Source organism: Mastomys coucha, unplaced genomic scaffold (genome assembly GCF_008632895.1).
Source record: "Mastomys coucha isolate ucsf_1 unplaced genomic scaffold, UCSF_Mcou_1 pScaffold21, whole genome shotgun sequence".
Classification (NCBI taxonomy): domain Eukaryota; kingdom Metazoa; phylum Chordata; class Mammalia; order Rodentia; family Muridae; genus Mastomys; species Mastomys coucha.
The window spans coordinates 70393036-70404928 of NW_022196904.1; the positions used below are offsets into that span (position 1 = coordinate 70393036).

General features: G+C 46.0%; 1 long non-coding RNA gene across 1 annotated transcript in view; it reads left to right on the plus strand.

Annotated features, from left to right (window-relative positions):
- The first annotated feature begins 1759 nt into the window (after positions 1 to 1759).
- Positions 1760 to 11893, plus strand: part of LOC116102466 — a 14591-nt gene continuing 4457 nt past the window's right edge. Inside the window, exon 1 of the long non-coding RNA XR_004123190.1 lies at positions 1760 to 1871. This is a non-coding gene — a long non-coding RNA (uncharacterized LOC116102466). The remainder of the gene's footprint in view (positions 1872 to 11893) is intronic.

The window sequence follows — 11893 nt, forward strand, 5'->3', positions numbered from 1 at the left end:
TGAAACCTTGCTCAAAGACACAAACTCTAACACACACACACACACACACACACACACACACACACACCCTAGATTAGAATAGAATGGCCTTGCCTCCCAAGGTTCCTTTCTGTGCTGACTCAGCCAGTTAAGAGAAAACAAGCCCAAAAAATTCCAGGCAGTCAGCTGCTTACAGCCAACACAAATGAGATCAGCTTTGTGGTACCTCCTGGAGGCCCTAGTTCCATAGAACAATGAAGAGGACTCAGGTAACAGGGAACACATTGGTCTCTCTTCCACTGAGATGGGACACTAAGCCAGCACCAAGCAGTTTTGCACCTGCAGTGGTCTCCAGGAAGGAAGGGCCAGAAAGGAGCCTGCATGCCACTGAAACAGGAAAGAGGGATGGGGGAGCTGGACGGATGGCTCAGTGGTTAAGTGGCTGTTCTTACAGAGGTCCTGAGTTCAACTCCCAGCAACCACATGGTGGCTCACAACCATCTATAATGGAATCTAACACCTTTTTTCTGGTATGCATGAAGACAGCTAAAGTGTACTCATATACATAAAATAAATAAATATTAAAGATACCTTAAAGGGGGGGTGGCTGGGCAGTGGTGGCTCTTGCCTTTAATCCAAGAACTTGGGAGGCAGGGGCAGGAGGATTTCTGAGTTCGAGGCCAGCCTGGTCTACAGAGTGAGTTCCAGGACAGCCAGGGCTATACAGAGAAACCCCGTCTTGAAGAAAAAAAAAAAGGGGTAAGGTGGGGTGGGTGTGTGGGGGGTGTAAATAGCAGAGGGGATAGTGCCATCACCCTGCCACTCCAGCTTCCCGTGGGTCCAGCTAAGAATTATTTTCAGACCAGTGTTTAGGAAGAGGATTGCCTACTCTTCCTAAATACTGGCGTTGTACTTTTGCTTTTATGTTTTGTCTTGAGACAGGGTCTTTCTACATAGCCCTGGCTGGCCCATCACTCTCTCTATAGACTAGGCAGGCCTTGAACTCTGCTTAGAGATCTGCCTGCCTCTGCCTCTGAACACTGGGATTAAAGGTGTGGGCCACCATGTTCATCTTATCTGCCCTTTTGAAGCCACTTTGGTCTACATAATTAGTTTCAGGCTAGTCAGGGCTCCGCAGCAAAACTATCTCAACAAAACAAAACAAATGTCTAACAGAGCCTCCATTTTCTGTGCATACACAGACTGCTGTGTCATACACAGAAAAAACAGTCTACCCTTAAAGTGGTCTATCCACCAGAACCATCTGGCTTTAAGTGCCTAGACCATATCTCCTGGGAACCTCTTAGGCACTCTGCCGTCTAGTTAGTGTCCAGAAACATTGGCTGAGTTTCTTTGGCCTTCCATCAGTTGTGGTCTTGAGGTTTCTCGTGTCTGTCCCAGGTGGCCGGCCACATCCCAGGTGACAGTAGCTTCAGTGTTTGCAGAATGATATTAGTTCTGACCAGCGGCCATTGGTCAGTGGCTCCCACAAATGCTCTTAATGGGACGGCTCCTTTTCCATGGCATCTTGTTAGACCTGTGTTCCACTTACAGGCCACGGGCTTCTTCCTACACAGGTTGAGACTTGTGGCACCAGCATCAGACTGCCAGCCTACTGGCTCCATCTCATGAGTCAGTCAAAGTGTAGCAGGTGCTTTCCTGACTGATGTTTGTCAGGCCAAGCCTCAAAGCCCTCCTCTTTGCTTGTTGGGCGAAGTTCCCTTTTCTATGCAAAATATCTAAGCCCTGGCTTCCAGCCACAGCTGCTTGCTGCACTGCACCTGTTGTTCGTTTGCTTGATCAGTCCTCCAACCAGGTCCAGGTTCCCAGGAGCCTCAGTGTCCCAAGCAATTCGAATGAGTGGCCACGTGGATCCTCTGTAAGAGCAGCAGGTACTTTTAATAGCTGAGCTATCTCTCTAGCTCTGGTTTCTACTTTTAAAATTTCTGGGTTTTGCCGGGCAGTGGTGGAGCATGCCTTTAATCCCAGCACTTGGGAGGAAGAGGCAGGTGGATTTCTGAGTTCGAGGCCAGTCTGGTCTACAGCGTGAGTTCCAGGACAGCCAGGGATAAACAAAGAAACTCTGTCTCGAAAAAAAAAAAAAAAATTCTGGGTTTTGAGACTTTGGCTGGCCTGAAACTCTCTATGCAGATCAGACGATCCTTAAAGTCATAGAAATCCATCCACCCCTGTATGTGGGTGTTTCAGGGTAGAGCACCAACAAAGGTCAGAAGAATAACTTGCAGTTGTCCTTCCACTGTGTGTGTCTCAGGGATCCAACTCGGGTCACTAGACTTCGTGGAACTCACCTTTCCTCACTGATCCACTTTGCTGGCCCAAAGAGGCAGGTTTTTTTTTTGGGGGGGGGCTTGCTTATAGATGGGTGACTGTAGGGCAGTAGGTATTAGCCTGTGGGTTCTGGCCCTTATGAGGTTGCCTATCAGATCTCCTGCATATCAGATATTTGTATTACAATTCATAATAGCAGCAGAATTACAGTTATTTTTTTAAAGATTTATTTATTTATTTTATGTGTATGAGTACACTGTAGCTGTACAGATGGCCGTGAGCCAACATGTGGCTGCTGGGAATTAAACTCAGGATGGTCCTGCTTGCTCCAGCCCCGCTTGCTCCAGCCCGTTCACACTGGCATAATATACTGTAGCTGTCTTCAGACACACCAGAAGAGGGCGTCAGATCTCATTACAGGTGGCTGTGAACCACCATATGGTTGCTGGGATCCCAACTCAGGACCTTCAGAAGAGCAGTCAGTGCTCTTACCCACTGAGCCATCTTCCCAGCCCCCAAAATTACAGTTATAAAGTAGAAATGAGATAATTTTATGGTTGGGGTTCCCACAACATGAGGAACTGCATTAAAGGGCCACAGCAGATGGAAGGTTGAGAACCATTGCCCTAGAATAACCTTATGAAGCAGATGCACACTCTCCAGGGCCCCTTTCAGATAGTTTGTTAGAGGTGTTTTGTTTGGGGTTTGGTGATTTTGAGACAGTGTCTTGCTGGGCTTAACTTTTCTTCCTTCCTTTTTCTTTCTTTTATTTTATTTTTTCCTTCTTACTCCAGCCCCACAGATTTATTTATTTATTATATGTAAATACACTGTAGCTGTCTTCAGACACACCAGAAGAGGGCATCAGATCTCATTACAGATGGTTGTGAACCACCAAGTGGTTGCTGGAATATGAACTCAGGACCTCCAGAAGAGCAGCTGGTGCTCTTAACCACTGAGCAATCTCTCTAGCCCTCTTTCTTTCTTTTAAATTAGTTTTCTTTCTTTTTGGTTTTTTTCAAGACAGGGTTTCTCTGTATAGCCCTGGCTGTCCTGGAACTCACTCTGTAGACCATGCTGGCCTCGAACTCAGAAATCCACTTGCCTCTGCCTCCCAAGTGCTGAGATTAAAGGCATGCACCACCACTGCCCAGCAAATTGATTCTTTTTTAAAGATTTATTTATTGAAAAACAAAACAAAACAAAACCCAAATTTAAAAATACTATTAAAACAAACAAACAAAAAAGATTTATTTATTGGCTACGTATACAGTGTTTTGCTTACATGTATGCCTACACACCATAAGAGGTTACCAAATCGCATTATAGATGGTTGTAAGCCACCATGTGGTTGTTGGGAATTGAACTCAGGACCTCTGGAAGAGCAGTCAGTGCTCTTAACCTCTGAGCCATCTTGGCAGCCCCATCTGTTTAACTTTCTATGAGCTGAAGATGAATAACTGGTGCTTCTGTCTCCATCTCCCCAGTGACAGGCTTACAGGTATGTGCCATCACTCCCAGCTTGCTGGAAGTTTTAGGCCAGTCTACTTCCTTTGACTGGTCCAGGAATTCTTCTCTGGACACTAGTCCTCATGATGCCTAAGTAACTGTTAATTTTGTAGCCACTGTCATGTTTAAGGCTATCTTGAGTCTTCTAGCAGTCTTCAGATGAAGATGTAGAACTCTCAGCTCCTCCTGCAGCATGCCTGCCTGGATACTGGCATGCTCCTGCCTTGACGAGAATGGACTGAACCTCTGAACCTGTAAGCCAGCCCCAATGAAATGCTGTCCTTCTAAGAGTTGCCTGGGTCACGGTGTCTGTACACAGCAGTAAAACCCTAATGAAGATAGAAGCTGGTACCAGAGATTAGGGTATTGCTGTGATAGGCCTGATCATGTCATTGTTTGGAGGAATGTGGATTTTGGGACCTTGTGTTTGAGAAGCAGTAGGATGCTTTAAGTGAGACTTATTGGACCACCCTAGGAGGAATGTGGAAGACATTGGTGCTGAGGGGGATTTGAACTGCAAAGACCTGGCCCAAGAGGTTTTAGTGAAGAATGTGAGTATGTGGCCTAGAGACTGTTTTTGTGATATTTTGGTGAAGAATGTGGCCCCTTTTGCCATTGTCCAAAAAGTCTGCCTGAGGCTAAAGAAAGGAGATTTAGATTAGTTGCTTTGACAAAGGAAGTCTCAAAACAGCCTGATATAAATTCTGCTGTGTGGTTACTAAAGTCCACTTGTATGAAGAGCATTTTGATGAAAAGGAGCACACTTTGAAAGGTAAAGTACAAAATGTATGGTTCTAAGAATAAAGGGGCCCAGGAAGTAGAATGGAGCTGAATCCTATGTTCAAGGAGATAAACAGATTAAGGGAGTGGTGACCTTACAGCAAGACCCCACCCTGCTAAGCTTATTGTTTATGCTTTTGCAGTTGAACAAGGGCCTTGGTTAATGTTTTCATTTGGACTTTTAATCTGAAATGAACTACAATCCAGAAATGGAGAGCACAACTGTGATCCAGATCTTGAGGCTGGAAGACACAGGCTTTTGATCTGGATTTTGAGGAACAGTGCCCATGAAAAGCTCAGGCCCAGACATGGTGATATACACCTTTGATCTGAGGGGAAAAAGACAAGCTGATCCCCGAGTTCAAGGCCAGCCTAGAACAGAGTCAGTTCCAAGTAGAAAAAAGCATAGGTCCAGAAATGGTGATACAAGCCTTTAATCCAAACATTCAGGAAGCAGAGCCATGCAGATCTCTGAGTTCAAAGTCAAGCTACAAAGCAAACTCCAGGACAGCCAAGCTTAGGCAGTGAAGGACTTGAAAACAGAAAGCTGGTAATAGAATAAGGGGCCATGTTCTAGTTTTTACAAGATGCAGAACTTGGCAGCTGTGGCCATGTGGCTCTGGCTTTAGAATCAAGAGTAGGGCACTAGACTACTGGGACAATTGATGATGCTGATTAGCTGCAGCTAAGAAATTAGTGGTGATTAAGAAGAGACCAGCATCACTGAGGTGAAATCTTCTGGGAAGTGTTTTCTGAGGGTACAAAGAAGCTGTGTTCCAGAGATAGCCAAGGTTGTACCTCATGCTAAAGCTGGACTTGTGATGTGTAAGAATTACTTGGTACCGGTTTTGAAGGTACGAAGGGAGCAGCTGAAACTTGGCACTGTGAGAGGCCAGGGAAGACCATTGGTAAAGGTGCAGCCTCAGTTGCAGTTCATGGTCCAGGACTGAAGGGGTCATGCAAAAATGTTGAGGCTTGGTACCATAAAGGGAGCCTGTGAGAGGCTATTGGTGATGCCTACTTGCAATGAGAAACCTCAGCAAGTTAGAGATGCTAGTACCATGGGATGATCACCAGGAAGAGCAGCAGTGGTGAGGTAGAGCCAACTAGACCCTGGAGTGCTACAGAGGGCAGAGCTAGAGATGGAACTCAAGACCTTTGGAGGAGCCAGAAGATCATATGTGGATCCCAGACACTGGAACAAGAGATATAATGTTGAAGTTGCCTCGGATACCCCAAGATGTTAGAGATGCCAGAACTGTGGTACACCTGCTGAGAAAAGCTGCTAACAGGGAGAAGAACCAGCTCAAGAGAAAGAAGTATGCTGTAATCAACAAAGCAGAAAGGAGTTGGAGATCTGAAGAGCACTTTGACATCAGACATGGAGTTTGGAGTTTCCCCAGCCAGTTTTTGGTCTCGCTTTTCCTCACTATGTCATTTTGGAATGGTAATGTACATCCTATGATGTTGCAGGTATATGATCTACTTCTTGACTTTGATTTTATGGGGGATTACAGTAAAACAATTAGATGAGACTTTGAACTTTGGATTTTTAAATATTGTTAAAACTATGATAGACTATGGAGACTTTTGACTATATGTATTTTGGATTATGCTATGGCCCCCATAGACTTATGTTATTTGAATGAGCCTATGGGGGGCCAGGAAGTGGAATGTGGTGGTTTAAATATGCTTGGCTCAGGGAGTGGCACTATTAGGAGGTGTGGCTTTTTGGAGTAGATGTGGCCTTGTTGGAGAAAGTGTGTCACTTTGAGACCCTTCTCCTAGCTGTCTGAGGAGTCAATCTTCTCCTGTTTGCCTTTGGAACAAAATGTAGAACTCTCACATCCTCCAGTGCCATGCCTGCCTGGATGCTGCCATGCTTCTGCCATAATGATAATGGACTCAACCTCTGAACCTGTAAGCCAGCCCCAACTAAATGTTGTCCCTTATAAGAGTTGCCTTTGTCATAGTGTCTCTTCACAGCAATGAAACCCTTAAGATACTACCAAAAAAAAAAAAAAAAAAAAAAAAAAAAAAAAAAAAAAGGCTATCTCATCCACACCATTTGCCCTAGGTATTTTCCTGGCTGGATGATCATCTCAATATAGTATTTTGGGTGGGATCTATAGTAAACAGGTTGATTTATTTTGTGGCTGTGACTTAAATACCTGACAGGAAACATGGGTAGATAGACAGACAGACAAACAAGTAGATAAAATGGCCAGATTTATTTTCACAGCTTTCAAGGATTCATCATGGTAAAGAAGACATGGCAGAACAGAAATAAGGACCCAGTGCTGTGACTCAACTCTCTCTCTCTCTCTTTCTCTCTCTCTCTCTCTTTCTCTTTTTCTCTCTCTTTTTCTCTCTCTCCTTCTTCCCTCTTTCTTCTCTCTCCTCCTCTCTCCCTCTTTCCTCTCTCTCTCTCCCTCTTTCCTCTCTCTCTCTCTCTCTCTCTCTCTCTCTCTCTCTCTCTCTCTCTCTCACACAGGGTTTCCTGTCATGGGAATCCTGATCCTCCTGCCTCCGCCTCCCAAGTGCTGGGATTACAGACTTGAGCCACTATACCTGGGCTGGCTTTTTTCTTGTCCTGTTTTAGGGTCTGGAACTCTAGTCTGTGGGACGGCGGTCCCCTCGATCAGGGTAGGTCCTCTCTCAGTCACTTCTCCCAGGAACACTCTCATCCATATACTTCAGGTGAGCCTCACCAGTCTCTCAAGTGATTCACAATCCAATCAAAATGACAGTGTGGATCAGCTGTCACAGGATCCCAGACTTCTCTGTGTTATGCTGTCCACTGGGATCAATATCAGGGGACTCAGGGAACAGTACTGTTGAGGATGTCCTGTCAAGGTCATGCAGGCAAACTGATGTTCTTCCTCTAAATGCAGTGGTGTGCCCCAAAAGACCCTCAGGATGTCCTTGCATGCCGGTCTGTTCAAAGAATTCCGTGGTTTGTAACAACTGGTGTGTGTTATAGGCCGTGAGCCTTTTTTTTTTTTTTTTTTACTGGCCACTCAGGGCTAATAAGGAGATAGTATCCACTCTCCCATTTCCATTAGCTCTTGTACAAGGCCCTCCTCTTCCTTCTCTGATATCAGCCACTTGGCCAGGCCTGGGAAGTAATGGTTGGACCCCTCTCCGGGAGTCACTCCAGAGACTGAGGCCTCTCTAACCTTGCCCCTTGTCTTTGGAGAGCAAGGGATGTGCGACAGTGTGATGTCCTTGTCTCTTGGAAGAACACACCACAGCTGAGTGGGCATGGCTGCTGGCTGCTGGGTGTCCCACCTGTCTGCCCAAAGAAAATGTCAGCAGTGGCCTAGATCTTTGTCTTTTATTCCTCTCAGTGAGAACTGAAACCTTACCTTTATGGGTAGGATCACATTTCACTTTAATGACCCTCTTGGTCCCCTGGTAGCTTTTCTGCTGGATCTCCTCTGCGCCCTCCATATGCACACATGCTTTTGACTTTTACAAAAGGCCTCTTGACTTTTGCCACAGGTGCAACCCTATATGAGATGTATTGCCTAATATCTAAAATGGGTTCCTCAAAATTATCCCAAGAATGCATGAAGAAATCCCTTTCCCTTCTCAGCCTGGGAAGCAGATAAAATGTGCAGTGTGTGTGGGGGGTGACCATTTCATCACCTGAGCACCTGAGGTGGCCATGGTTGTGGAGAGCTGCGATGTGCCGCACTTTAAAGATGGCGCAGGCTCCCGCCTTCTGCTAGCCCGACAGTGAGCGCTCTCAGTGACAAGCAAGTCCTTAATTGGCTGTGCTTGCCAGTCGCGCCTGCTTTCGCATAAGAGTGGCCTATCTGCTTTACCTACGTGGCTCCCAGGGGTTGGTTGGGCAGGAGTACTTAAGCCTGCGCGGGCTTTTCTCCAGGATCAAAAGATTGTTTTAAGGATCCTGAATAAAAGCTGCTTGAAGAAGAGCTTAAAGAGTCGCGCGTCTTTTTTGCTGGTTAAGAGGGACGCATCAAGTGGTGGTCTGGACGGGGAACTCACACCTCCTTCACCTGAAAGGGCTCAGAACTTCTTGCAGTCAGGGCAGTGCTGGTAAGTTCCCAAGGTAAAGGTGGGACCATTAAAGGCCGCGGAATTGAGCGGAGATAAAGTCTCAGGTATTGAGCGAGGAAGTTCGCAGCAATAGCAAACTGAAAATAGCTAAAGTTTCGTGGTAGAGCGGACTAGAGGAAAAGTGAAAATAACTAAAGTTTCTCAGTAGAGCGGACTAGAGGGAAAGTGAAAATAACTAAAGTTTCTCAGTAGAGCGGACTAGAGGGAAAGTGAAAGTAACTATGGGCGCTTCACATTCGCACCCAATTTTCTTGACTCTACAAGAGCTGCTTTCGTCTAAAAATCTAAGGATCAGGAAGAGCACCCTGGAAAGGTTTTTGAGTGAGTGCAATACTATTGCACCCTGGTTCGCGTTTTCGGGGAAACTTGACTGTTGAGTGTTGGGATAAACTAGGGAAGGACCTGGATTTTGCCTGGGGCCAGGGAGCGCTTAAATCAGGGGTAAGATTGGTGTGGAGACTTGTTAGGAGCTGCCTGGAGGATCAGAGGTGCTGTAAGGCAGTGGAGGAGGGACAGACCGCCATAGAAATGCTAAAAGAGGAACGCTCAGTTAACTAGAGTGGGAGGGAGGATTCTGACACAGACTGGTCGGATACTGATGAAGAACTTCAGGCTCTGATTAAAAGGGTAGAGAAACATTCTCTGAAGGAAAGAAAGAAGAAGAGGGAAGTAGGTAAAGACCCAGAGACAACTGCAGGGCTGCCAGGGGAGCGCCTTCCACTCCTCTGCCATATAATGACCCGAGCACCCCCATTGGAGGCTCGAGACATTCATTCTGCCCAGAGGTGTGGAGAACAGTGAGATCGAAGCTACATCTTGCTTGCCCAGTATTCCAGGATGCTCAGGGTAATCGCTATGAGGAGCCTCTCGATTTTAAGGTCATCAAATCCTTGGCTGAATCGGTTAGAACGTATGGCATAACTGCCTCGTTCACCTTGGCCAATGTAGAAGCATTGAATAGGCATTATATGACACCAAGTGATTGGAGTGGGTTAGCTCGAGCTTGCCTGAGCCCAGGACAATATTTAGACTGGAAAGTGTTCCTCATTGAGTATGCTACAGAACAGGCTGCTACCAATCAGAGGAATGGTAATCCTGCTTGGGATAGGGACATGTTTCTAGGACAAGGAAGGTTTGCCAATCAGCAGACAGGGTAATCCTATGCAGGTTTTTGAACAAGTCAATCAGATTGCCATCAAGGCATAGAAGTCTTTACCCAATAAAGGAGAAGTAAATGGTAACCTTACTAAGATTTTGCAGGGCCCCATGGAGCCGTTCTCTGACTTTGTAGCGAGGTTAGTGGAGGCTGCAGGTAAAATTTTGGAGGATCCCGATGCTGCCATGCCACTCATAAAACAGTTAGTGTATGAACAATGCACGAAGAAGTGTAGAGCAGCCATCACCCCTTATAAGAACAAGGGGCTTGAAGTATGGATGAAAGTCTTCAGGGAGTTAGGAGGACCCTTAACTAATGCTGGCCTTGCAGCCGCAGTAGTTCAGCTGACTCAGAATAAAGGAGGAAGTTCTGGCGCTTGCTTCAAATGTGGAAAGATGGGACACCTCAAAAGGCAATGTCCTGAAAGAAGAAGTACAGAGAGCACAGGAAACAACCAGTGCCCTAGACAGCCTGGACTATGCCCCAAATGTAAGAAAGGGAACCATTGGGCCAATGAATGTCGCTCCATTAAAGATATTAACAGGCAACCCCTTATTCAAGGCTATGGTGGAGCCCATCCAAAAAACGGACAGCGGGCCCACGACCCCAGGGCCCGCAAATATATGGGACAGTAGAGAATCAGGACAGAGAACAGAGTCAAGAGAGGTGGCCAACCCTCCATCATCCGAGGGACCGTGGAGAGCCACTGCGGGCTCAGCAGGATTGGACCTCTGCTCCACCATCAGACTAGTATTAACACCCTGAATGGGGGTTCAGTTAATTGAGACAGATTTTAAAGGACCCCTTGAACCTGGTACAGTTGGCTTACTGTTAGGAAGATCATCATCAGCTTTGAAAGGACTTATTATACATCCTGGGATCATAGATCCAGATTATACAGGAGTGGTCAAGATCATGGTAGCTTCTCCACGTGGGATAACTGTTATTTCTCCTGGAGATAGAATAGCCCAATTAGTCATTTTGCCAAGTCTGCATGACTGCTATGCTGCAAAAGATCAAGAAAGAGGAAAAGGAGGTTTTGGATCCACGGGAACGGATTTAATCTTTCTGTCCCTGGATCTGGAACAGCGTCCTGTGCTAGAGTTGAAAATAGATGGGGAAAAGATCCTAGGTCTTTTGGATACAGGAGCAGACAGGAGTATAATAGCTAAGAAAGATTGGCCTTCAGGTTGGCCTGTGCAAGCTTCCTCCCAAACTTTGCAAGGACTTGGTTATGCAAAAACTCCGGATATGAGTGCAAGGCAGTTGAAATGGCAAGATCAGGAGGGACATTCTGGAGTTATGCAACCCTATGTGTTGGAACTTCCTATTTCCCTTTGGGGAAGGGATCTTTTGAAAGATATGGGGTTTAAGTTGAGCAATGAGTATTCTGACTCCGCCCGACACATGATGCAAGATATGGGTCACGTTCCAGGTTTTGGAATAGGGAAGTATCTGCAAGGGCGTAGAAGTACTATACCCACTCAACAGAGACAAAAGAGATAGGGCCTGGGTTTTTCCTAGGGGCCGCTGAGGAAGGCATCCCCATAACTTGGAAGACGGAGGAGCCAGTGTGGGTTACTCAGTGGCCACTTTCCTCTGAAAAGTTAAGCGCTGCCAAAGAGTAGGTGGCTGAACAGATGTCCTTAAAGCATATAAAACCATCTGTTTCTCCCTGGAATATACCTATTTTTGTTATCAAAAAGAAACCAGGGAAATGGAGATTGCTGCATGATCTGCGAGCTATTAATCAACAAATGCAGATCATGGGCCCAGTGCAGCGAGGGTTACCACTTTTATTATCTTTGCCAGCCTCCTGGCCTGTAATAGTAATAGATATAAAGGATTGCTTTTTCTCCATTCCTTTTTGTGCAAAGGATAGTGAAAGATTTGCTTTTACAGTCCCTTCATGTAATCATGAAGAAGCTGATCAGAGATTTGAATGGGTGGTTTTACCACAAGGCATGGCTAATAGTCCTACTATGTATCAGCTCTATGTCAGTGAAGCCATTGCTCCTTTGAGATGAAAATATCCTGCATTAAGGTGCGCCCATTATATGGACGACATTCTGCTAGCTGCTAGGTCTGAAGAGA